The 26,752-nt window shown below is 39.3% G+C and overlaps 1 protein-coding gene and 1 pseudogene across 1 annotated transcript in view; one reads left to right on the forward strand and one right to left on the reverse strand.

Moving 5' to 3' along the window:
- Positions 1 to 26,752, forward strand: part of THSD7B (thrombospondin type 1 domain containing 7B) — a 1,037,490-nt gene that overhangs the window by 328,654 nt on the left and 682,084 nt on the right. The gene's annotated exons all lie outside the window — the stretch shown is intronic.
- On the reverse strand, positions 15,791 to 16,231 carry LOC101349536 (peptidyl-prolyl cis-trans isomerase NIMA-interacting 4 pseudogene; annotated as a pseudogene).

Consider the following 26,752-nt stretch of genomic DNA (forward strand, 5'->3'; position numbering starts at 1 on the left):
TTATAGTGCCTGCAGAAGAGCATTATTCTGCAAGCATTAAATCAGAATGGTGTGTGCATTCCTTTCCCAGAGGGATTTAGCAAAGTAGGGGAATATCATTGAAAGAGTATCTCTATCACAGATATGTGGTAACCCTTAAATATTTGCATAGTATAATATCAGGCAGCAGGTTTAGAGGGAAATTACTCATCCCTACTGGGTTCTTGTCTTTTTCACAGTGACTGTGTTGAATCTCTCCTTCTTTGTGCTTACCTCCCATCCTATAGAAAAAGATTAAGACCATTTGGTAGGATTTCCTTTAACTTCCCTCCCCTCAAAAATTACTCAGATTACTCCCATTCTCTCCTCCTTCTTTCTGGGAAGAAAATGTAGTTATAATACTCTGCTGTCAATGGCACATCCAGTGTTCTCATTGAGTCATTTGACTCTATGTTTCTAAAGGCTTTGTACATTGGCTGGAACACCTGCTTCATTATTCTTTGTATTAACAGCATTTTAAACTAAGTCTTCTTTTCCTAGGGAATTCTAAGCAATCAGAGGGCAGAAATGGCATCTTAAGTACCTACTTCTGACAACATACAGCAGTGTGTTTTTTACATAGCAGTTACTTAATATTGAATTGAATTGTTTATATATGTAAGGACAATAAATAGTTCATATAGTACTGAATATGAATTACATAGTTTATAGAGGTGGGTACTCTTCCAACTCTTTGAATATTTTATACTTACATATTAAAATGATTTAAATATAAGTGAGCACTAGATTCTTTTACCTCCACTAATGAAGAGTCATATGAAAATGGAGGTCATGATTTTTGAACTGAGTACATATATGGCATGTTGTGAATGCTGTACTTTATTCAAAAAAAGGACAGACCTTTATGAATCCAGTTTATTTTTTCATGTAAATACAGTCTGCTGTTTTCATTTTTCACACCTCTGTGTCTGAGGGGAGGTCTTATTTTTATTTTTGCCAACAAGTCTTGACCTGGGGGGATCACAGTTCTTCTTCCCCGCTCCTTCATCTCTCAAGAAGATAAATACGGATTTATCTTGCTAAAGTACTTTCTGCACTAACAAGTTTTATCTTAAGATTGCTTTTTCTCACATTTCCGATTGTGTGACAAGGTGGTATAAACCGTGTAGTTTATATTATCTGCATGTCTTATAGATAGCGTGGGGAAAGGGTATTCAGAGGACATTAAAAGTAACTTTAGAGGCGTTGTAGAGGATGTTTTAAATCAGGGATCATGGATAAAGCGGAATCAATGTTGGTCCTATCACCTAGGAGAAGGATAATCCCAAATGTTCTCATTTATGTGATAAGATACTCATGGTATTTGATGCTTAAGAAAAATAAAAAAATGTTTTGTTGGTCTCTTCCTTTGGAAACTCAATCAGATTTTATTAACCTTATCAGTTTTTAACACAAGATAAAAATTTAACTCATAGTTTTTCATTCCACTCTGTATTTTGAATATAAATAAGGCATATTATTATCACTCAGTTGGAATTTAAGGGGATGCATGTCCTGAAAAGTGTTCTTCCACAAGAATGTATTTGAAGTTCTAGAGGTGGAAAATTATTGAAATATTTGAAAATTCCAAGTATTTTATTAAAATCTCCTCATCCAAAATCACCACAGAGAAGGCTTTAAAAGCTAAATGGTCATGTTGAAACCTTCCACCTGAATGAAAAGGAGCCTCTAGTCTGTGCTGAGCAACAGGTCCACACTGCCCCTCATGAAAAATCTGCAATGCAGAGTAACCCTGGTCCCTTTCCTTGGAAAGGAGCCACCACTGCCCTTGGGGCCGTTTGCAAGCATCATTGCTCCCAATGCCTGCTGGACCCATTTCCACAGCCCCTTAGCCTTAGATTAGATGGTGCAGCTGGGTTATGTTTAACTCTCATTAAATTTTTTGGTGCAGCTGGATTCTTTGTAACATATGTTTCGGTGGGGAAGATGGGATCAATCTTTTCAAGTGTGTGGATGGTCAGAGTGTGTTTAATGGAGGGGAAAGAATCACACCGCCTTTGGTGATGGCACTGCAGAAAAAGGGTGAGGAGACTGGGTGTCACTCCACAACTGCAATCCGTACCTTTCACCTCTGATCAGCACAGCAGGAGGCACTGCAGAACTAGCTGTGGGCTTCTCTGTGACACCCACACAATAGGGTCCTCTGTAGTATGTAAAGGGGAGATGAAGTTACTTACCCACAATCACACAAGCTAGAAACAGGAGGAGCCACAGTTCAAATCCAGGCTGTCTAATTCCAAAGTCCGGGTTATTTTTAGGGTGGGGGAAGATAAAAGTAAAGTGGGCCTTTATAAAGTAGTGCTGACATACATGGGGAGAGATGGCTCTGAAAATTTGTTTATTTGAAGGTTAATAACAATAAAGGCTAAGCACACAATTATGTCAACATTACCTTTGGCAACCAGAAGTTGAATTTAGCATGCTCAATGGACATCAGTGACACTTCTATCATTCTTTAAAACACATTTTAAAGATTTCGGCATAGGGGAGGAGTTCAGGCTTCTGGCTCACAGTGTTGTCTCTTTCCCTTTTTACTGCTGCGATCCAGGAAAGGTAAAGTGACTAAAGTTGCCTCCTTCCAGTATTTTTATTGGGATGAAATGAGATAGGGTAGATCATTGGATCTCAAATTTGGGCAGTTTTACCTTCCAGGGGGCATTTCGTGGACATGAATTGAGGTGGGTGGGGAGAGTTCTACTGTCATTCAGTGGGTCACATCCAAGGATGCAACATTGTACAATGCACAGGACAGGCCTCCATAACAAAGAATTACCTGCCCTCAAATGTCTGAGAGCCTTAACTGTTTGCACAACCCAGGAACTCCATATCACTCCAGAGCACCTTTTAATACTGGTTTCCCTCAAATTTAAAGTATTCACTCTTATTAATTGACTCTTTGCTTTAAATATTTGGGAAAATAAATGGATGTAAGCATTAAGGCTAATTTATCAGAAACTGTGAGCAGAGCTCTGGCCCACTGTGCCGTGTTTCTGTTTATCATGCCCAGATTGGCAGGGCAGGCGTTGATGTTGTAGCTGGATGCCACTGCTGTCCTTCTGCTCCTCCCTTACTCCTCTCAGGCCAGCTTTTCAGACCTCGCACAAAATGTTCACGTCTGTAACCATCACCTCCCACAGCAGAGAAAAAGGTTTGTGTGCACTATGAGTGATGTTCTGCCTGTTTCTTATTGCTACTGCCACAAGAACGAAGAAGGTCAAGGAGAAATAATGAGTGCTTCACCTCCAAAGGGACTCTTCAGTGAGAACTGTGAAGGCTGGACAGTGATTACAAATGTGCTCCATTGAAAAGGTGGACAGAAGCTGTAGGATAACCAGCCCCCACACTGAGTATGGAAGGATATTTTGATTCTTCTTTTCCCCTAGGTGAGCAGTCAGAAAGGAAGAGTCATCTCTTCTTGGGACCCTGTAGATCAGGCATCTAACACAGCCCATGGCTTACACAGTCAGCTGGAAAAAAAAGGCAAGGAGAGATTCTTGCTGAGGCTTCATCTGTCTTGAACAGAGTCAAAGAAAACAAGTAAAACTTAATGTGATTAGGAAGAATGGACTTAAATTACTTCAAAGTGGTGTAGGCTTTTGATAATGTGTTTGCATCAGGATAGGGATTATGTGGTTGCTCAGACTAACTCTCTGATATCTGATAGAGACTTCTAATCTTGCGTTACAGTAAAATGATGCCCAGGGAGTGGAATGTTGTGAGGGTTTTTTTAGACCATGGTATAAGGATTGATTTTTGGAGAACAAATGAATATAAGTCGTAGATTTACATTCAAATGGTAATGAATGTAAATTAACCTTTTTGTGGATGATTCAGAAATATCTTTTCATGCTTTATCAATTTCTATGTGGATGGTCTCTGTGTGGGAAATGAACTAAAGTTTCTTAAATGCTGGCTATCAGCACTCTGATGCTTAGTATGCAGAAGCACATTCTTTTTAACTAAGGGAAATAGTTATCCATTTGTTTGTGTAAACGGAAAAGAAGCAAAAGAAAGCTCCTTGAGGTCAATGGGATGCAGATAAGTAGTACTTCTGATCCTTGAGGCAAGCACATTAGGGGAGGCTAGTAAGATGTACTAACAAAATATACCAAGAGGTTAACAAAATTAACAGATATATGATATATATCTATACATATAATATATGATTATATAATATAGCATTGTGTATATATACACACATATACATATATATATATATATATATATATATAATGTTCTGTTTATTATGTGTTATTACAGAATATTGGATTCATGTAATGTTCCTAGCATGGCATGGAGTCAATAATGTTGTGTTCTAAAATTGGACTCGATGATTACATTGCTATAATTCACTAATGTGTGGCCAATAAAGTCCATGCTGTCATATCCCGAAGTAAAACCCCAGCACAGCACAAGCTATGTTTGAAATGATATAAAAAATCTAAAATTAGAGGACATGTCTCGTGAGCAGGACCTTTTTATTGGTCTGTAAATTAGCGAGAGTAATTTTCAATGATGGCTCTGAATTAGAGTGTGTACCTTTAAAACATTAAACTTTGTCACTATTCCATGTACGTTCATCTCATGTCTTCATTTTTTGAAAATTGCTCAACTTACACATAACAAGCATGCTGATCTGTGCTATGCATTTCACATCCATCCTTGTTATTTATGAACAGGCAGCAGGTCTCACACTTTTTCTGGTGTGTGCATTCCTTTGGGATTTTGTGTGTTTGTTTTCTGGGAAGGATGTAAGTGCTATGTTTGGATTTCAAGTTGGATTTTAACCTAAACTTATGAGATGTGGATCTTAAAATTAAAATTATAAAAGCATTTTTATTTATTGATATCTATAATCATTAAGGAGTCCCCGGGCAAAAAGTTAAGACTGCTCGGCTGCTAACCAAAATGTTGGAGGTTCGAGTCCACCCAGAGGTGCCTCAGGAGAAAGACCTGGCAATCTACTTCTGAAAAATCAACCATTGAAAACCTTACAGAGCATAGTTCTACTCTGACACACATGGGGTCACCATGAGATGGAATTGACTCTAAGGTAACTGCTATAAGCATTGAAGTTTTAAAAAATGAATTAACTGTCTCCATCTAGTAAGAGCAAAGCATCACTCAATATATTTCTTTTTCTGTCTCTCTTTTTTTTCCTCCACTAAAAGGGTTACAGAGAGAAAGAAGTTTGTGAACGTTTGCATGCTGAGATAAATTCTTGGGTGTTTACAATATGTATTAAAAGCCTTGAGAAGTCTTAATTTTGTTTAACCCTGCATTGTTTCCAAGTTAATTTAGTAGCAGATCCCCTCCTTGCTTACTGATCTCAGAGGATACAATTATGCCACTAAACACATTTTGGGAAATCCTGAATGATGATATACACTTTTCAATTGGATTCGGAGGGGTTGATTACCTTCCGGAAAGGCAGGGCAGCAGCACTGTACTTTCTTCTGTCAGGAACTGTTAAATTTAGCATTTTCTGTTCAGTCGTTTATGAGCTAACATTAAGTCTAATAAATGATAAATGCTACCTTACAGTTATTATTTTCATTATGTAAATTTAAACTTTCTCCATAACTCAAATGACATTTCGTCAATTCACTTTCAATGTAAGTTGAATTCCCACAAAGCACTCTGGGAAATTCCAATCATGCAGGGTGGCTACAAAGAGTTGACACAGGCTGCAGGCCACTGCTACATGCTCACCCAGCTATAAAAGGGTAACGAGGATAGATTTTCTCAGTACACTATTGAGCAGAAGCCTTGATATCTTTTGGGGCTGTCAGTCCTTAGGCTAGTGGGGGGTGTGGTTATTATTAATTCTCTAATTCCCTTTAATTATTATATGTAATGGTGATTATTATAGTGGGTACTCATCTCAGTTAAAATAATAATATAAGAAATATAATATTTTTGGCTTTTTTAACTTACTTTAATTATATACTTTGAGCCCTTCATACCACAAGAATTTCTCCATTCTTTCTCTGGGAGGCCCACCTATTCCTCAATCATTGCTTCACACTGATCATCACTTGCCCTTAGCTGCCACTGAGTCGGCCCCTGACTCGTGACAACTCCGTGCACAACAGAACAAAGTGCTGCCCAGTCCTGTGCCATCCTCAGGCTCAGTTGTATGACAGACTGTTGGGATTCATAGGGTTTTCATTGGCTGATTTTGGTAGTTGATCGCCAGGCCTTTCTTCCCATTCCATCTTAGTCTAGAAGCTCTGCTGAAACCTGTTCAACGTCATAGCAATGCATAAGCTTCCACTGACAGACAGGTGGTGACTGTGCATGAGGTGCATTGGCCAGGAATTGAACCTGGGTCTGCCCCATGGAAGGTGAGAATCCTGCCACTGAACTGCCACTGTCCCCACCACTTAAAACAAACAAACAAACAAAAAAAAAACCATTGCTGTTGATTCCAACTCATAGCAACCCTATAGCATAGGGGACCCGTATTCTTACCTGAATTCTCCTCATAGGCTGGCTGGTGACTCTGAAATTCTGTGCCATGTGTGGTCCTTTGTGCTACATCCCCACTATGCTGAAGCCCTTGAGTCTCTAGAAGGTTCTCAGTTTGGACACAGTACTCTGCCTGGACACCCCAGACGTCTCTTTCTTCTCTGGGGAAGTAAGGTACAGGGTCTCTTTCCCACTGAACACCAATATCCCGATATCTCTATTCTCATTGGTTTTGCTCCAAACAAGAGAAGGGGCAAGGGGAAAATTTGTTTTGTTTTTGTTTTGAACTAACATTAAGGCTATCAAATGATACCTGACTGAGGAGGAACGTGACATGGATAGGGAATTCTTCCCTCAGAATCACCAAACATAATCTTCTTAATGGGCTAGGCTGCTGGCAACACAAAGCCAGAGGCTATTGAGTTATATCTGTTTCCTGCCTTATCACATCTCCCCTGTGAGAAAATGAGCATGGGCCACTGATGACCTGTTTAAAATGGGAAAAAGAAAAAAAAGAAAAAGAAATACCAGAAGGTAGGAAAAGAAACCTTCTTTAGGTTAATTTTTAAAGTATCTTCCTACTACCTTCTTCTCCTAACAAATCTTTTGTGTTCTCACTTACTTTTCAAACATGCTTCTCCCATTCCCTACGCTCACATGAAGGCAGGTACTGGGTCTCCAGCTCAAACTTCACCCTTCCAAATAGAAACCACACTCAGTGCCCAGCTAGGGTGTGAGCGGGAAGACATTTTCCAAGGAATCCTCGGGACTCTAGTTGGGAGCCTCATCTTGGCTTTCCCTGGTGCTCAGGTTTCCCTCTGCATTAGGGCTTCCTCCTCAGGCAGAGGCGGGGTCCAAGTCAACAGCCTTACAACACGCCTTCCTTGCCCGTCCTCCCTAAGGAGTGAGCATCTGAGAATATAATCGTGTCAACAAGCTCTAAAAAGACCACATTCTCCCTCTTTTCTTTCTTTCTGCCAATTATCCCGAAACTATCCAGGGAATTTAAGACATCTGAGAGTTCTTTTTAAAATTAGTCTACTTTTCAAGGTTACTTTAAGCACTGTATCACATAATCATTATAATGTGTTCAGCCCAGTATCTGGTACATCGCTGTTGATATTGTGATTATGAGCTTATCAGCACCATGATAATTCTGCCTCCCACTTTTTAGGTTTTGGAGTGGTAGGCTTGGATGATAGGATCTGATCATTCTATCATGTTTAAGAGAAACTATAATGGCATCTTATCTTATTGAGTGAAGTTCCTGGATCAGTTTGGACATTCTGATTAGAATTATGCCTAAGATCAGAGGTATTTCTGTAGATTTCGGTGTTTCAGTATATTAACAGACTAATCCTGAGAAGACTGGGCAATCCATCAATGAATTCTGTAGGCTTTGTGGAACTTGGAAGAAGAGATCCGGAGAGTTGCAACAAAGAACACTGGATATTGCAAATGGACTTGTGGAAAACCAGTGTTTAAAAATTCTACTGGGCATCATTATTGCATGGGTCTTTGTATAAGCATAAGCTAAAGGAACACTGATAAAAGACATTTTTTTCTCTGACTTTTCTCTCATTTGGGCTGCTTTTGTAAAGATTACAGCCTTGGAAACCCTATTGGGCAGCTTGATGCTGTCCTATAAGGATCACTATGCGTTGGAATCTATTCGATGGCAATAGGTTTTACCAACCCATCGGTGTGATGAATTTCGGTGGTGATGTTATTGCTAAGCATATTCAGTCATTACTGTGCTCCCTACAGTGCTGTTTGTTCTGTCTTCAATAATGTGTAGTATTGCTTAGATGCCTACCATGTGCCAAACACTGGGCTATTGCTTGGGAGTAGAGTGGTGTACAGGATCGACATGTTTCCATCTTCTTGGAGTTCAGAGTCAAGTGGAGGAGACGAGTATTAAAAAATAAATTATACAATTATATTTATAATTGCAAAAGTGACGGATACTTTGTAGAATAAAGTACTATCAGAGTATAGGGAAGAGTTCTCTGAGGAAGTGATTTAAGATCTGAAGGGTGAGTAGGAATTAACTTTCTTGGACTCTAGAGGGGAATGTGATTTGGCTTAAGGGACAGTACATGGAGCTGCTCAAATGTGGGAGGGATCTTGGCACACGGAGGAACTCAAAGATGACCAACGCGACTAGAGAGCAGGGAGGGAGGGTGAGAAGCCCAGACCATCAGGGTACTGAGAAGGTAGGATGGGACCAATCAAGCAGTCACTTGTTTGTCGTGATAAGAACTTTGTTGTTCTTTATCCTGAGAGGAATGGGAAGTCGCTGATGAGCTTTAAGTACTGGAATGACCTACAGATGGCATACTGCATGCAAAGAGGAACATATTTAAATTACTGAAAGATCATACTGGCTACAATATGGGGAATGGACCCATGGTAAGGGTGGAGTAGTAGGGTGAGGAGAGTAGATTCTGGAAGGCTAGACAGGAGACTTGAGAAGGTGATGGCTTGGACTGGGGTGGTGAAAATGGGGATGAAGAATGATGGAATGATGGAGTGATGTTTAGGAGGTAAAGCAGACAGATGATTGATTGGATTTTATCTTAGTAAATAGAGTCTTCTATATGTTCATTAGACTATATAGGATAAATAGATGTTTCAGTTGTTTCTAGATAGAAACAAAAATACTATGATTATGCTATGATACTTCTGTTTCTCAGATATTTTTGTTCAAATTCATTACCTTGGAATTATTTTCCTAATGACAAGAGTCCCAAAAAGTCTTAAAATTTCAGTTTTAAAACAGAAATAATGATTCCTTTAAAAAAAAAAGAAGAAGAAGAAGAAGAACTAGATGTTCTGTCCACCAAAATACAGCTGGTGTTATTCTCTCTGACTTATCCATCATATGAGTGTCTGCTACTAGGAAGAGAAAAGAAGGGTTGAAGCATATATACTCCATGTAACCATTAGAAAATTGAAGTTACTAAGAGAAATATTGTCTTGTAACCATTAGAAAATTGAAGTTACTAAGAGAAATATTGTCTTGTGTATGCTCTGGTGCAATTTTTATCCTAGGAAAAATTAATTCTTGAGTAGCATAATGGTAAATAAAATGTTTCGATGTCCTTTCTCCCTTTTGTTTTCTGCAGTTTTTAAAGTCTCTGTGTGTAGCTGCCTTTTCAGAGACTTTCTAATAGATGACATAAACAAGGCCCCTTTTGTCAAGCCCAGCTGTTATCAGTCATTCACTGTGTAAATAGCACTTTATTTTCTTTTTGCGAATAGTGACACAGCTAAAAATTTCAGCCTCCCAAACACCCATCCCAGATTGCTTTTTGTGTAGAATAAAGCGCATAGATTGCTGGCCTCTTGAAGTGTAGTCACGGCTGGGGTGGTCGGTGTGCTGAGGGAGGAGTCCAGCAGAAGACCCTTGCAAGGGATTCAGCTTTACTCGGCTTCTGCCTTGCTCTCCATTGCCTTTTCCACTTTACTGATGCAAAACAGCTGAGTAACTGATTTCCTTCCGCCTCTCCAGGGACTCCACAGGGCTTAGCTGAAGGGTTTCTTGCAAGTAAAGTCAAAGTTGAGTGGACCCATATTTATGGGATGAAAACACCCCATTAATATCCTTTGACAGCTATCAGAGCCCCAGGAGTTCTAGAGCCATTATCTGAGCTAGCCACTGAGCTGGGACCAAGGCAGGGCTGAGAAGTCGCTAGGGCTTTGGGGCCCTCACATGAGCTATATTCAGAACAAACCCCCTTCTCAATATATTTTACCTAATAGGTTTCGGAGAGCCCTGGGGGTGCAGTGGTTAAGAGCTACAGCTGCTAACCAAAAGATCGGCAGTTCGAATCCACCAGCCACTCCTCGGAAACTCTATGGAACAGTCCTACTCTGCCCTAGAGGGTCGCTATGAGTCAGAATCAACTCAACGGCAGTGGGTCTTTTTTGGGTAATGGGCTTTGCAAAGCTTTATTTGCTCAAAGGATATCACTGCTAAAAATAGAACTGACGTTGTTGTGAAATGGTTTGGAGTAAGAGGTATTGGTGGTTCAGTGGTAGACCTGGGTTCAATTCCCAGCCAATGCTCTTCATGCACGGCCACCACCCACCCGTTTTATCAGTGGAGGATTACAGTGCTGAGCAGATTTCAGAGGAGCTTCCAGACTGGAATGGACTGCAAAGAAAGGCCTGGTGATCTATTTCCATAATTCAGCCAGTGAAAACCCTATGGATCACAGTGGTTCCAGTTGCTACCAATCAGGGGAATGGCACAGGACTGGGCACCATTTTGTTCTGTTCAGTTACGCATGGGGTCGCCATGAGAGTCAGGGGTGGACTTGAAGGCAGATCACAACAACAACAGGATAGAACTAGGGAGGCATTCTGATGCCAGGGCTTGTTAGCTGTTTACCTTCAACAAGTTCTTTGACTTCATGCTTCAATGTTCTCATCTAGCAAAACAGAACAATACTGGTAAATGATAGCTGTTACTATTATTGTTATGGTTATTCTAGGGACACATGATTTCTGACGCAAGGTCCCTGGGAGTTCCTTGGTGTCCTAAACCCCAAACCTTGGTGAAGGTACTCAGTAGCTTAGTCAGTGTTCTTAATCATGCAAAGGCATGAAGGAGTCATTTCACATAATAAATTGTGAAGCAATTGGGAACAGCTGCCTACTCCAGGTGCCAGCCCAGGAGGCTGAGAAACCTCAGCATTCACAGGCAGCTTGTTATTTTTGCTATATGGTTTCCTCCTTCTTCTATGTGTTTTTATGAAATTTCCACTTGTTTGCTCTGTGTTTCTCCACCCTGCCCTGCCCCACACTTTAGATTGCAACCACTGATAGAGTCCTTATTCTTCCCTGGCAGTCTTAGAGCTGTTATAAGGGAAGCCAGTGTGATATAGTGTAAGGATCACTGGATTGGGTATGTGGAAATGGAAATTCCTGTGCCATTTCTGCTTCCACATGGTGGTGTTACCTTGGGCAAGTCATTGAATTAGTTTGTACTTTATTTCCTCCTCTGAAAAATGTGAACTGTAAGATTCCCTTTCCACTCCCATGTTCTAGGAATTTAGCAGGGTATAGGTTTTAGTGATCCCAAAAGACCCGCTTTGTGTCAGAGTGCAGTGAAGTATATGAGGTTTGAGAGTTCCTCTTAGGCCTTGGAGTTTTTAGAAAGTAGACTTCAAACCAGAAATATTGATAAACAATTTTTAAAATGTGGTTTTTTCTCTTTGTGGTGTTTGCATTAGCTGATGAATCCTTCAGAGATCCTTCTAATCTGCTTTGCTGTCAAGCTACTGTTAATGGATGATCTAGCCCCTGGTGACTAATAATTTGTAATTAAAAATGAAAAGCAACAGTGGCACTTTGCTTTTCAGTCAAAGGCATCTGCCCACAAAGAAGAAATGGACTCAGAACATGCTGTTAAGTGTCAAATTAAAACACAGTCACAGAGCAAGAACTGGGGATGTTAGCAATGACGCTTATGTTTATGTGAAATCTAAATATTCAGTCTACATGCTTGTGATGGTCTCACATCTCACATGGAATCATGAATTTACCTTGAAAAGTTAATCTTTACACTTGTCAAAATTAAGTTGTATTTAGCATTTCTTAAATTTCGTTGTTTAATTTTTCTAAAGAGAATTATTGGAGTACTTTAGTACACATATTCTTCAGGCCACAGATGTGTTTTTTTGAAAATAATGAGGGATTTTTTGGTTTCTGTAAAAATGTATGGTGGAATTTTATTTTATTGTCCTTTAGATGAAAGTTTACAGAATAAATAGTTTCTCATTAAATAGTACACATATTGTTTCATGACAATGGTTAACAACCCCACAACATGTCAACACTGTCCCGTCTCAACCTTGGGTTCCGTATTACCAGCTTTCCTGTCCCCTCCTGCCTTCTAGTCCTTGTCCCTGGACTGTTGTGCCCCATTAGTCTCGTTTTGTTTTATGGGGCTGTGTAATCTTCGGCTGAAGGGTGAACCTCAGTAGTGACTTCATTACTGAGCTAAAAGGGTGTCCGGGGGCCATACTCTCAGGGTTTCTCTAGTCTGTGTCAGGCAAGTAAGTCTGGTCTTTTTTTATGAGTTAGAATTTTGTTCTACATTTTTCTCCAGCTCTGTCCACGACCCTCTGTTGTGATCCCTGTCAGAGCAGTCAGTGGTGGTAGCCGGGCACCATCTAGTTGAACTGGACTCAGTCTGGTGGAGCCCATGGTAGCTGTGGTCCGTTAGTCTTTTGAACTAACCTTTCCCTCGTATCTTGTTTCTTCATTGTCCCTTGCTCCTGAAGGGGTGAGACCAGTGGAGTATGTTAGATGGCTGCTCACAGGCTTTTAAGACCCCAGTCGCTACTCACCAAAGTAGAAGGTAGAACATTTTCTTTATAAATACAGTGGAATTTTTTTAAATGAAACACATTAAATCTTAAATTTCTAATTATTTTTCAAAAATCTATGTTTTTATATCTTCTGTGTTGTATTTCTCCTGCACATATGTCAGTTTGTCATACTGTGATGGCTTGCATTTTGCTGTGATGCTGGAAGCTATGCCACGGTATTTCAAATACCAGCAGGGTCACCCATGGTAGACAGGTTTCAGCTGAACTTCCAGACTAAGACAGAATAGGAAGAAGGACCCGGCAGTCTATTTCTGAAAAAATTAGCCAGTGAAAACGTTATAAATAGCATTGGAACATAGTCTGATATAGTGCAGCAAGATGAGCCCCTCAGGTTGGATGGTTCTCAAAATACAACTAGTGAAGAGCTTCCTCCTCAAAGTAGAGTCCACCTTAATTACATGAATGGCAGCAAGCTTTCGGGACCTTCATTTGCTGATGTGATACAACATAAAATGAGAAGAAACAGCTGCAAATATCTGTTAATAATCAGAATGTGGAATGTAGGAAGTATGAATCTAGGTAAATTGGAAGTCATCACAAATGAAATGGACTGCATAAAGATCCATATCCTAGGCATTACTGAGCTGAAATGACTAGTATTGGCCACTTTGAATGAGACAATCATATGGTCTACTATGCCGGGAATGACAAATTGAAGAGGAATGGCGTTGTATTCATCATCAAAAAGAAAATTTCAACATCTATCCTAAAGTACAACACTGTCAGTGATAGATAATATCCATACTCCTACAAGGAAGACCAGTTAATACGACTATTACTTAAATTTACACACCAACCACTAATGCCCAAAATGAGGAAACTGAAGATTTTTACCAACTTCTGCAGTCTGAAATTGATCAAACATGTAATCAAGTACATTGATAATTACTGGTGATTGGAATGTGAAAGTTGGAAACAAAGCAGAAGGATCAGTAGTTAGAAAATATAGCTTTGGTAATAGAAATGATGCTGGGGATTGCATGGTAGAATTTTGCAAGACCAATGGTTTCTTCATTGCCAATACCTCTTTTCAACAGCGTAAACAGCGACTATCCACATGGGCCTCACCAGATGGAATCAAATCAACTACAACTGTGAAACGAGACAATGAAGAAGCTCAATATCATCAGTCAGATCAAGACCAGGGGTGAGCTGCTGAATAGACCATCAATTTCTCGTATGCAAATTTAAGTTGAAGCTGAAAAAAATTAGAGCAAGTCCACGAGAGCCAAAATACAACCTTGAGTATATCACACCTGAATTTAGAGACCATATCAAGAATAGATTTGACCCACTGAATACTAATGACTGAAGAACAGTCAAGTTGTAGAATGAGATCAAGGACATCATACCTGAAGAAAGCAAAAGTCATTAAAAGACAAGAAAGACAGAAAAGACCAAAATGGATATCAGAAGAGACTCTGAAACTTGCTCTTGAATGTCAAGTAGCTAAAGTGAATGGAAGAAATGAGGAAGTAAAAGAGCTGAACAGATTTATTGGCTCAAGAACACAACATAAAGTATTGTAATAAATGTGCAAAGACCTGTAGTTAGAAAACCAAGAAGGAAGAACTTGCTCAGCATTTCTCAAGCTGGAAAAACTGAAGAAAAAAATTCAAGCCATGAATTGCAATATTGAAGGATTCTACAAGCAAAATATTGAATGATGCTGGAAGCATCAAAAGAAGATGGAAGGAATACACAGAGTCACTGTACCAAAAATGATTTTTCAACATTCAACCATTTCAGGAAGTAGCGTATGATGAAGAGTCAATGGTAAGGAAAGAAGTCCAAGCTGCACTGATGGGAATGGCGAAAAACAAGGCTCCAGGAATTGATGGACTACCAACTGAAATGTTTCAACAAACGGATGCAGCGCTGGAGGTGCTCACTCATCTATGTCAAGAAATTTGGAATACGGCTACCTGGCCAACTGACTGGAAGAGATCCATATTTGTGTCCATTCCAAAGAAAGGTGATCCAGCAGAATGCGGAAATTATCAAACAATATCATTAATATCACATGCATGTAAACTTTTGCTGAAAATCATTCAAAAGTCTTTGCAGTAGTACATCGACAGGCACTGCCAGAAGTTCAAGCCAGATTCAGAAGGTTGTGGAACAAGGGATATAATTGGTGATGTCAGATGGATGTTGGCTGAAAGCAGAGACTACCAGAAAGATGTTTACCTGTGTTTTATTGACTATGCAAAGGCAATTGACTGTGTGGATCACAACAAATTATGGATAACATTGCAAACAGTGGGAATTCCAGAACACTTAATTGTGCTCATGAGGAACTGCACATAGACCAAGAGGCAGTTCGTTTAAAGAGAACAAGTAGATACTGAATGGTTTAAAGTCAGAAAAGGTGTGTGTCAGGGTTGTATGCTTTTACCATACCTATTCAGTCTGTATACTGAGCAAATAATCTGAGAAGCTGGACAGTATGAAGAAGAATGCGGCATCAGTGTTGGAGGAAGACTTATTAATAATCTGCGATATGCAGATGACACAGCCTTGCTTGCTGAAAGTGAAGAAGACTTGAAGCACTTACTGATGAAGATCAAAGACTGCAGTCTTCGGTATGGCTTGCACCTCAACATAAAGAAAACAAAAATCCTCACAACTGGACCAATAAGCAACATCATGATAGATGGAGAATAGATTTGAAGTTGTCAAGAATTTCATTTTACTTGGGTCCACAGTCAATACCCTTGGAAGCAGCAGTTAAGAAATCAAACGATGTATTGCATTGGGCAAATCTGCTGCAAAAGACCCCTTTAAAGTGTTAAAAAGAAAATATGTCACTTTGGGGGGGACTAAGGTACGCCTGACCCAAGCCATAGTATTTTTTTTTTTCAGTCTTTCATATGATTTTATTTTCTCCCTTCAACCATAATAATATGATATCCAAATTTTGTCTTAACTGGAGGGTCTGGAAACACAGGCTTATCCAGCCCACTTACAAGCAAGGCAAACACAGCTTCTTGAAATTGTCCTACCGTGGACCCTCTGGTCATCCAGCCCAAGTCGCCCTGTTGCCTGGCTTTATCTTCACTATATTGTGCAGCCACTTCATTGAGTCTCATTCCAAACTTTAACTTCTCCATGGCTTCCATAATTCTACCGTGCTTTTCGCATAGAATGTGTCTGACCTTTACTGCATTGCCACCACCTTTGGGACCCTGAGCCTTCTTGTCATCACTGTCACTCCCAGAGGCAGCTACCCCTTTCCCCTCTTTCCGCTCTTTCCCCCCTTTCCCAGTACTGCTTTTTCCTTTGGGTGGCATCTCCGAATCTTCAAGCCATGGTATTTTGAATTGCCTTATATGTATGTGAAAGCTGAACAATGAATAAGGAAGACTGAAGAAGAATTGATGCCTTTGAATTATGGTTTTGGTGAATAATGTTGAATATAACATGGACTGCCAGGAGAATGAACAAACCTATCTTAGAAGATGTACAGCCAGGATGCTCCTTAGAAGCAAGGATGGTGAGACTGTGTTTGCCTTACTTACTCTGGACGTGTTATCAGGAGGGACCAGTCCTTGGAAAAGGACATCATACTTGGTTAAGTAGAGGGTCATTAAGAAAGAGGAAGACCCTCAGCAAGATGGATTGACACAGTGGCTGCAATAATGGGCTCAAGCATAGCAATGATTGTGAGAGTAGCACAGGACCGGGCAGTCTTTCGTTCTGTCGTATGCAGGGTTGCTGAGTCGGAAGAGAGTCCACAGCACCTAACAACAACAACAACATGTTGTAAATTATTGATAGAAGATGTATAACTTATTAGTGGATATATGTAATGAGCAGGGTTTCTCTGAGATTCTTATTGGGCGTCTCTGTGCATCCTCTGCTAGTGTCGGTTATTGATCATCCTGATAGATTTAATAATGCAGTCTTGGAAACTACCCCAGCTTCTTGCTCCTATCTATGTGCCTGCCTCCAGTGCTGCTTCCCAACTTCTGATGTGCTGCTTCAGATACAATGAGCTATGGAAAATCAAAGCGTTAAGATTTTAATACTTTGAATAAAGTAAGTGTAGATGGCCTGAATCAGCCAGCCTACTAGCCAGTTGCTCTCCAGTCAACCCTGACTTATGGTGATCCCATGTGTGTCATAGTAGAACTGTGCTCCATAGGGTTTTCAATGGCTGATTTTTCTGAAGAAGATCTCCAGGACTTTCTTCTGATGCACCTCTTGTTGGATTCAAACTGCCAACCTTTTGTTTAGTAATCAAGTGCTTAACCATTTGTGCCACCCAGGGACTCAAGATAGTCCTGAAGGAGGGACCAAATGTCCTCGCCAAGAACAAATCGACGTTAATTTTTTTTATTGTGCTTTAAGTGAAAGTTTATAGTTCAAGTCAGTTTCTCATACAGAAATTTATACACACATTGCTACGTGATGCTAGCTGCTCTCGTTATAATGTGACAGCACATTCCTCCCTTCCACCATGGATTTCCCATGTCCATTCAACAAGCTCCTGTCCTTTTTCACCTTCTCATCTCACCTCTGGACGGGAGCTGCCCATTTAGTCTGATGCATCTACCTAAGCTAAGAAGCATTCTCCTCTCAAGTATCATTTTATGTCCCATAGTCCAGTCTAATCTTTGTCTGAAGAATTGGCTTCGGGAATGGTTTCAGTTCTAGGCTAACAGGATCCAGGTCCCGTGTCTTCCGGGGTTCCTCCAGTTTCAGTCAGACCGTTAAATCTGGTCTTTTTACTAGAATTTGAGTTCTGCACCCCACTTTTCTCCCACTCCATCAGGGACTCTCTGTTGTGTTCCTTGTCAGGGCTGTCATTGGTAGTAGCCAGGCACCAGCCAGTTCTTCTGGTCTCAGGCTGATGGTGTTTTTGGTTTATGTGGCCCTTTCTGTCTCTTGGGCTAGTATTTTCCTTGTGTCTTTGGTGTTCTTCATTCTCCTTTGCTCTAGGTGGGTTGGGACCAACTGATGTATCTTAGATGGCCGCTTACTGGCTCTTAAGGCCCCAGATGCCACTCACCAAAGTGGGATGCAGAATATTTTCTTAATAAACTTTGTTATGCCAGTTGACCCAGATGTCCCCTGAAACCATGGTCCCCAGACCTCTGCCCCTGCTACTCTGTCCCTCAGTGTTTGGTTGTATTCAGGAAACTTCTTAGCTTTTGGTTTAGTCTAGTTGTGCTGACTTCCCTTGTACTGTGTGTTGTCCTTCCCTTCACCTAAGATAATTCTTATCTACTACCTAGTTAGTGAATACCCCTCTCCCTCCCTCTCCACCCTTCCAACCATCAAAGAATGTTTTCTTCTTCTGTGTTTAAACCTTTTCTTGATTTCTTATAATAGCGGTCTCATACAATACTTGCTCTTTTGCAACTGACTAATTTCATGCAGAATAATGCCTTCCAGATTTACCCATGTTAAGTTTCACAGATTCATTGTTGTTCTTTATCGTTGCATAGATATTCCATTGTGTGAATATACCATAATTTGTTAATCCATTTGTCCGTTGATGGGCACCTAGGTTGTTTCCAGCTTTTTGCTATTGTGAACAAAGCTGCAATGAACATGGGTGTGCATTTATCTATTTGTGTGACGGCTCTTATTTCTCTAGGATATATTCCGAGGAGTGAGATTGCTGGAATGTATGGTACTTCTATTTCTATCTTTTTAAGGAAGCGCCAAATCGATCTTCAAAGTGGACGTACCATTTTACATTCCCACCAGCAGTGTATAAGTGTTCTAGTCTCTCCACAACCTCTACAACATTTATTATTTTCTGTTTTTTGGATTAATGCTAGCCTTGTTGGGGTGAGATGGTATCTCATTGTAGTTTTGATTTGCATTTCTCTAATGGCTAATGATCATGAGCATTTCCTCATGTATCTGTTGGCACCTGAATGTCTTCTTTGGTGAAGTGCCTGTTCATATTTTTTCTCCATTTTTTTTTCTTTTTTATTGTGCTTTAAAGTTTACAGTTCAAGTTAATTTCTCATGCAAAAATTTATACACACACTGCTATGTGACCCTAGTTGCTCTCCCCATACTGTGACAGCACACTCCTCCTTTCTACCCTGTATTTCCTGTGTCCATTCAACCAGCTCCTGTCCCTTTCTGCCTTCTCATCTCGCCTCTGGACAAGAGCTGCCCATTTAGACTCATGTATCTACTTGAGCTAAGGAGCACCCTCATCATGAGTATCATTTTATGTCTTATAGTCCAGTCTAATCTTTGTCTGAAGAGTTGGCTTCAGGAATGGTTTTAGTTTTGTCTTTGCCCATTTTTTAATTGGGTTGTCTTTCTGTTGTTGAGGTTTTGCAGTATCTTATAGATTTTAGAGATTAGATGGTGATCCGATTTGTCATAGCCAAAATTTTTTTCCCAGTCTGTAGGTTGTCTTTTGACTCTTTTGATGAGCATAAGTGTTCGATTTTTAGGAGCTCCGAGTTATCTAGTTTCTCTTCTGGTGTTTGTGGATTGTTACTTATGGTTCTTATTCTGTTTATACCATGTATTAGGGCTCCTAGTGTTGTCCCTAGTTTTTCTTCCATGATCTTTATCATTTGAGATTTTATATTTAGGTCTTTGTTCCATTTGGAGTTAGTTTTTGTGCATGGTGTGAGGTAGGGGTCTTGTTTCACTTTTTTGCAGATGGATATCTGGTTATGCCAGCACTATTTGTTAAAGAGACTGTCTTTTCCCCAATTAACAGACTTTGGGCCTTAGTCAAATATCAGCTGCTTGTAGGTGGATGAATTTATGTCTGGATTCTCAATTCTTTTCCATTGGTCTATGTATCTGTTGTTGTACCAGTACCAGGCTGCTTTGACTACCGTGGCAGTATAATAGGTTCTAAAATCAGGTAGTGTGAGGCCTCCCACTTTGTTCTTCTTCTTCAGTAATGCTTTACTTATCCAGGGCCTCTTCCCTTTCCATATGAAGTTAGTGATTTGTTTCTTCATCTCCTTAAAAAGTGCCATTGGTATTTGAATCAGGATTGCATTGTATCTATAGATCACTTTGGGTAGAATAGATATTTTTACATTGTTGAGTCTTCCTGTTCATGAGCAAGATATGTTTTTCCACTTCCGTAGGTCTCTTTTGGTTTCTTGCAGTAGTGTCTTGTAGTTTTCTTTATATAGGTCTTTTACATATCTGGTTAGATTTATTCCTAAGTATTTCATCTTCTTGGGGGGCTATTGTAAATGGTATTGATTTGTTGATTTCCTCTTCAAAGTTCTCTTTGTTGGTGTAGAGGAATCCAACTGATTTTTGTATGTTTATCTTGTAACCTGATACTTTGCTGAAATCTTCTATTAATTCCAGTAGTTTTCTTGTGTATTCTTTGGGGTTTTCTGTGTATAAGATCATATCATCTGCAAATAGAGATAATTGTACTTCTTCCTTACCAATTTGGATGCCCTTTATTTCTTTTTCTAGCCTAATTGCTCTGGCTAGGACCTCCAGCACAATGTTGAATAAGAGTGGTGATAAAGGGCATCCTTGTCTGGTTCCCTTTCTCAAGGGGAATGCTTTCAAAGTCTCTCCATTTAGGATGATGTTGGCTGTTGGCTTTGTATAAATGCCCTTAATTATGTTGAGGAATTTCCCTTCTATTCCTATTTTGCTGAGAATTTTTATCATGAATGGGTGTTGGACTTTGTCAAATGCTTTTTCTGCATCAACTGATATATCATCTTTTTATGCGATAGATTACATTGGTTGTTTTTCTAATGTTGAACCATACCTGCATACCTAGTATGAATCCTACTTGGTTATGGTGAATTATTTTTTGATACGTTGTTGAATTCTATTGGCTAGAATTTTGTTGAGGATTTTTGCGTCTATATTCATGAGTGATATTGGTCTCTAATTTCCTTTTTTTGTGGTGTCTTTACCTGGTTTTCTTATCAGGGTTATGCTGGTTTCTTAGAATGAGTTTAGGAGTATTCTATCTTTTCTAGGCTCTGAAATACCTTTAGTAGTAGTAGTGTTAACTCTTCTCTGAAAGTTTGGTAGAATTCTCCAGTGCAACTGTAAGGGCCAGGGCTTTTTTTGTTGTTGTTGAGAGTGTTTTAATTACCTTTTCAATCTCTTCTTTTGTTATAGGTTTATTTAGTTGTTCTGCCTCTCTTTGTGTTAGTTTAGGTGGGTAGTGTGTTTCTAGAAATTTGTCGATTTCCTCTAGGTTTTCAATTTTGTTAGAGTACAATTTTTCATAGTATTCTGTTATGATTCTTTTACTTTCAGTTGGGTCTGTTGTGATATCACCCATCTCATTTCTTATTCGGATTATTTGCTTCCTCTCCTGTTTTTATTTTCTAAGTTTGACCAGTGGTTTATCGATTTTGTTGATCTTTTCAAAGAAGCAGCTTTGGGTCTTGTTAACTCTTTCAATTGTTTTTCTATTCTCTATTTCATTTAATTCTGCTCTAATTTTTATTATTTGCTTTCTTCTGGTGCCCGAGGGCTTCTTTTGCTGCTATCTTTCTATTTGTTCAAGTTGTAGGGTTAGTGGTTTGATTTTGGCCCTTTCTTCTTTTTGGGTGTGTGTATTTATTGCTATAAACTGACCTCTGAGCACTGCTTTTGCTGTGTCCCAAAGGTTCTGGTAGGATGTGTTTTCATTCTCATTTGATTCTATGAATTTCTTTATTCCATCTGTAATTCCTTCTGTAACTCAGTAGTTTTTGAGCAAGGTGTTGTTCAGTTTCCATGTGTTTGATTTTTTTTTTTCCTTGTTTTTTCTGTTACTGATTTCCACTTTTAAGGCTTTATGGTCAGAAAAGATGCTTTGTAATATTTTGATGCTTTGGCTTCTGATAAGGCTTGTTTTATGGCCTAATATGTGGTCTATTCTGGAGAATGTTCCATGTGTGTTGCCAAAGAAAGTATACTTGGCTGCCGTTGGGTGGAGTGTTCAGTTTATGTCTTTGAGCTCTAGTTGGTTGACTGTAGCATTTAGATGTTCTGTGTCTTTACTGAGCTTCTTTCTGCATGTTCTGTCCTTCACCAAAAGTGGTGTGTTGAAGTCTTCTACTGTTATTATGGAGTTGTCTATCTCTCTTTTCAAAGCTGTTGAAGAGTTTGTTTTATGTATTTTGGAGCCCTATCTTTGGGTGAGTAAATATTTATTACAGTTATGTCTTCCTGGTGTATTGACCCTTTAATCATTTTATAGTGTCCTTCCTTATCCTTTGTGGTGGATTTTACTTTAAAGTCTATTTTGTTAGAGATTAATATTGCCACTTCTGCTCTTCTTTGATTGTTGTGTGCTTGATATATTTTTTTCCATCTCTTGAGTTTTAGTTTGTTTGTGTCGTTAAGTTTAAGGTGTGTCTCTTATAGGCAGCATATAGTTGGATCGTGTTTTTTAATCCATTCTGCCACTCTCTTGACATTAAATTTAATGCGCACATTTTAGTAAGAGATTTTTTTTATTGTGGTAAACATATGTAACAAGTATCTGCCATTCCTTCATTCTTCAGATGTACAATTCAATGACATTATGTTTATCATGTTGTTCAACTATGATCTTTATCTGATCCGAAGTTTTCCATTACCCATAATAGAAGCTTAGTTTCCTCTAAGCAATGAGTCCCCTTTTCACCTTTCTCCTGCCAGCCCTAATAACCACTAATAAGCTTTGGTCTCTTTATACTTGCCTAGTCTACATATTTCACGTAAGTTGGATCATAAAATATTTCCCCTTTATATTTTAATGTTTAATCATTTTTATATTCCCAGAGTCTAATATACTACTTATGAAGTAGTAGGTAATCAATAAATGTTGTTTTAATGAAAGAATGCTCAGATGGTACTTGTCCTCATTTCCTGGGTTCTTAGATGTATTTCAGAAAGTGGGATTTCTTAGATAAGTGTCTGCTATATAAGGGGAGAATTTCTTTAATTATTCCCTAGTCAATGCGAAAGCTTTTTGAGAAGTGAAAGTTACTACATAAATTTTGAGCTATATCTTGTAGGTGAGGCATCTTATGGGTAAGTCAGTGTTGTTTTTATTGGATTTTCTAATCCTGAGGTTTATGAGTGCTTGAGTGTAGTGATTATCCACAAATAATTTGTTTAAGATGCTAAAGCTCTGCATGGTCATTCATGTCATACTTCAACCCACTTCCCCAAGTTAAAAATAAAACAACGTCAGGATAATAAAAGCTGTGGTTGGAAAGAAAATAAGAAAATAAACATCTCTTCCTACTGCACGGATGGTATTAAATCAGCATTGCTGCTTTAAACGGTAGAAAGTTGCACAAAAAACATGGTGAGTGTGTTTATTCTTTCTGCCCTCTAGAGTTTTCTCTTTTCTGTATTGTAGACATTTTAGTGACTACACCACCATCCAGCAGGCTTTCTTACATGTGATGACTTAAGTTGGGTGATCCATTCATCTAAACTAGTCCAGTTAAGTGTAACTAACTCTATTAAGAGAATAAAACTTGCCAGCATTTTCTGCTTCTAGAAGAATATTACATTATAGCTTCCACATATTTGCACTTCCTGCAAAAACGCAGGCAGGGAAAAAAAAAAGGAATCACAGAGTCTTTAATTTGAATTTGAACCGAGAGTTCATCAACTCTTCTCTTCCAGGTCCAAAGATTTTACGTCTAAACCAAAAAAGTAACATGTTCGTTAAAACTGATGTGGTTTAAAATGCTTAGTGGTTTATTTGATAGTAACTGTCTTCATCTCGAAGGGAAAAAGTGTAGGAAGTGGCAGATAGACAATATTTTTATATAATATTGTCCTAGGTAAATGGAATCCTGATGACTCAGTGGTTTAGAGCTTAGCTGCTAACCAAAAGTGGGGCAGTTCAAATCCAGCAGCTGCTCCTTGGAAACCCTATGAGGCAGTTCTACTCTGTCCTGTAGGGTCCCTATGAGTCAGAATTGACTTAATGGCAATAGGTTTTAATTTGGTTTGCCTAGGTAAATAAATACAGAACTGCTATCTCCCTTATATAATTGAAATGTTTTTTGAGAGTACACAGCAACGTGAGTTTTATTTTAGAACCACATTTGATCAGTAATTAAGCTTTTACTCTTTCAATTGTTCTAAAATTTTAAAAGTTGGTGCTGATTTTCCTATTAAGAAATATAAAATGATTGACTTTTGAAAACATGGGTTTCTTTTATGTTCCTTCAGGTAATTTATCTCTGATATATACATATATTTTTAACTGATCTTTAGATGAAGGTTTACAGAACTAGCTTCTCATTAAACAGTTAGTACATATACTGTTTTGTGACATTGGTTAACAACCCCACGACATGTTAACACTCTCCCTATTACCAGCTTTCCTGTCCCCTCCTGCCTTCTAGTCCTGGCCCCTGGGCTAGTGTGCCCCTGTAGTTTCATTTTGTTTTATGGGCCTGTCTAATTTTGGATGAAGGGTAAGACTCAGGAGTGACTTCATTACTGAGCTAAAAGGGTGTCTGGGGGCGATACTCTTGGGGTTCTCCAGTCTCTGTCAGGCCAGTAAGTCTGGTCTTTTTTTGTGGGTTAGAATTTTGTTCAACATTTTTCTCCAGCTGTGTCTGGGACCCTCTATTGTGAATCCCCGTCAGAGCAGTCGGTAGTGGTAGCTGGGCACCATCTAGCTATACTGGACTCAGTCTGGTGGAGGCCATGGTAGTTGTGGTCCATTAGTCCTTTGGACTAATATGCCCCTTGTATCTTTAGTTTTCTTCATTCTCCCTTGCTCCCGAAGGGGTGAGACCAGTAGAGTATCTTAAATGGCCACTCACAGGCTTTTAAGACCCCAGACATTGCTCACCAAAGTAGAATGTAGAACATTTTCTTTATAAACTACGTTATGCCAGTTGAGCTAGATGTTCCCCGAGACCATGGTTCCCACAGCCGTCAGCCCAGCAATTCAGTCCCTCAGGGACTCTGGATGTGTCTATGGAGCTTCCATGACCTTGCCTTGGACAAGCTGTGCTGGCTTCCCCAGTATTGTGTACTGTCTTACCCTTCACCAAAGTTACCACTTATCTATTGTCTATTTAGTGTTTTTCCATCCCCACACCTCCCCTCCCTCGTAGCCATCAAAGATTGTTTCTTTTTGTGTGTAAACCTTTTCATGAGTTTTTACAGTAGTGTTCTCATACAATATTTGTCCTTTTGTGATGGACTTATTTCACTCAACATAATTGCCTCCATATTCATCCATGTTTTGAGATGCTTCGCATATTCATCATTGTTCTTTATCATTGGGTAGTACTCCGTTGTATGTATGTACCATAGTTTGTTTATCCACTCATCTGTTGATGGGCATGTAGGTTGTATCCATCTTTTTGCTGTTGTGAACAATGCTGCAATGAACATGTGTGTGCGTATGTCTATTCATGTGATGACTCTTATTTCTCTAGGATATATTCCTACAAGTAATTTCTGGTCTGATATATATTCTGAGTATAATCATGTGTTTTACATAATGTGGTAAATGCAAAGGTGACAGCCTTTTGTCTTCATGAAACTGCTCAAATTTTTAATCTTTCTGAACTTAGACCAGGGATGTAGGATTTCTCGAACTGTAGGTCACATTTTACTTCAATATACATATTTTTTGAAATGGGAAAACCCCTCAGGGCTGTGTGATTTTCACTCGTGTATGTGTTTGTGTGTGCGCGTTTGCATGTGTGTGTGTTTGAAGTTCATACACAACTGAATAAATCATGAAACACATTTTCTCTCCATTCCTGAGAAGTGCAAATTGTTATATGTCAATTGCTGAAAGGTCTTGTCTCCATCTCATACTTCTTGTTTGCAATTTGTTTTTCATTTATTCCAAGTGTACATAATTCACTTTGCGTTTGCATGTTATTTACATGTTTTTTGGTTGCCCCAAAGTTTGCTTTAATATGAGGAGGAACTATTCCCACTTGACTCTGCCTTCCTAAATGAGGTTGTTAGGTGCTGTGGAGTCGGCTCTGACTCATGGCAACTCCATGTGTAACATAACAAAATGATGCCCTGTCCTGTACCATCTTCATGAGTCCCTTCCAACCTAGGGAGCTCATCTTCCAGCGCTGTATCAGACAATATTCTGTTGTGATACATAAGGTTTCCATTGACTTTAATTTTTGGAAGCAGATTTCCAGGCTTTTCTTCCTAGTCTTAGTCCAGAAGCGCTGCTGAAACCTGCCCACCATGGATGACCCTGCTGATTTTTGAATTACTGGTGGCATAGTTTCCAGCATCTTAGTAACACAAAAGCCACCACACTAGCACAAAGTGACAGATGGGGGTGGTCCTAAATGTACTGTTTATAAACATGCATCTGTTTTATTGTGCAAGAGCCACTATTCCCAATTTCCAGGGCAAGGAGGGGGGAAATCGTTATTCCTACCACTTTGATTACTTTCTCTATTCATCGCCAAAGGAATATTCATCAACACAAAGGGTAAATCATGGCTATACTAAGAAACCAATCTGTCTTGTGATTCTAAGATTACACATACCAATGTACACCCTGGAAAATACTTTTAAAAAACAAGGCAAGTTTGGAATCAGATATTCCTGGGTTGTAATTTTAGTCTACCATGTACTAGTTATGTTATCCGAGGCATGCTTTTTAAGTTGTTGGAGTCTCTTTTTCCCCATATAATAAAATGAGCACACTAACCCTATCTCATGGGGCTGTTGTACCAAATAGGAATTAAGTATGTAAGGCACTTGACCCCTCACCAGTGGTGTGCTGGGGGGCGGGGGGAGTCTGGATTTGTAGTGCAGTGTAAGTACTCTTTTCACCATGACTAATTTCAAACTATGAATGGCTTAACGAGCTGACAAAATTCCTGAATATTTAACAATCGTCAGCCAAGTCCAGCATA

Source organism: Trichechus manatus, unplaced genomic scaffold (genome assembly GCF_000243295.1).
Source record: "Trichechus manatus latirostris isolate Lorelei unplaced genomic scaffold, TriManLat1.0 scaffold00033, whole genome shotgun sequence".
NCBI lineage: Eukaryota > Metazoa > Chordata > Mammalia > Sirenia > Trichechidae > Trichechus > Trichechus manatus.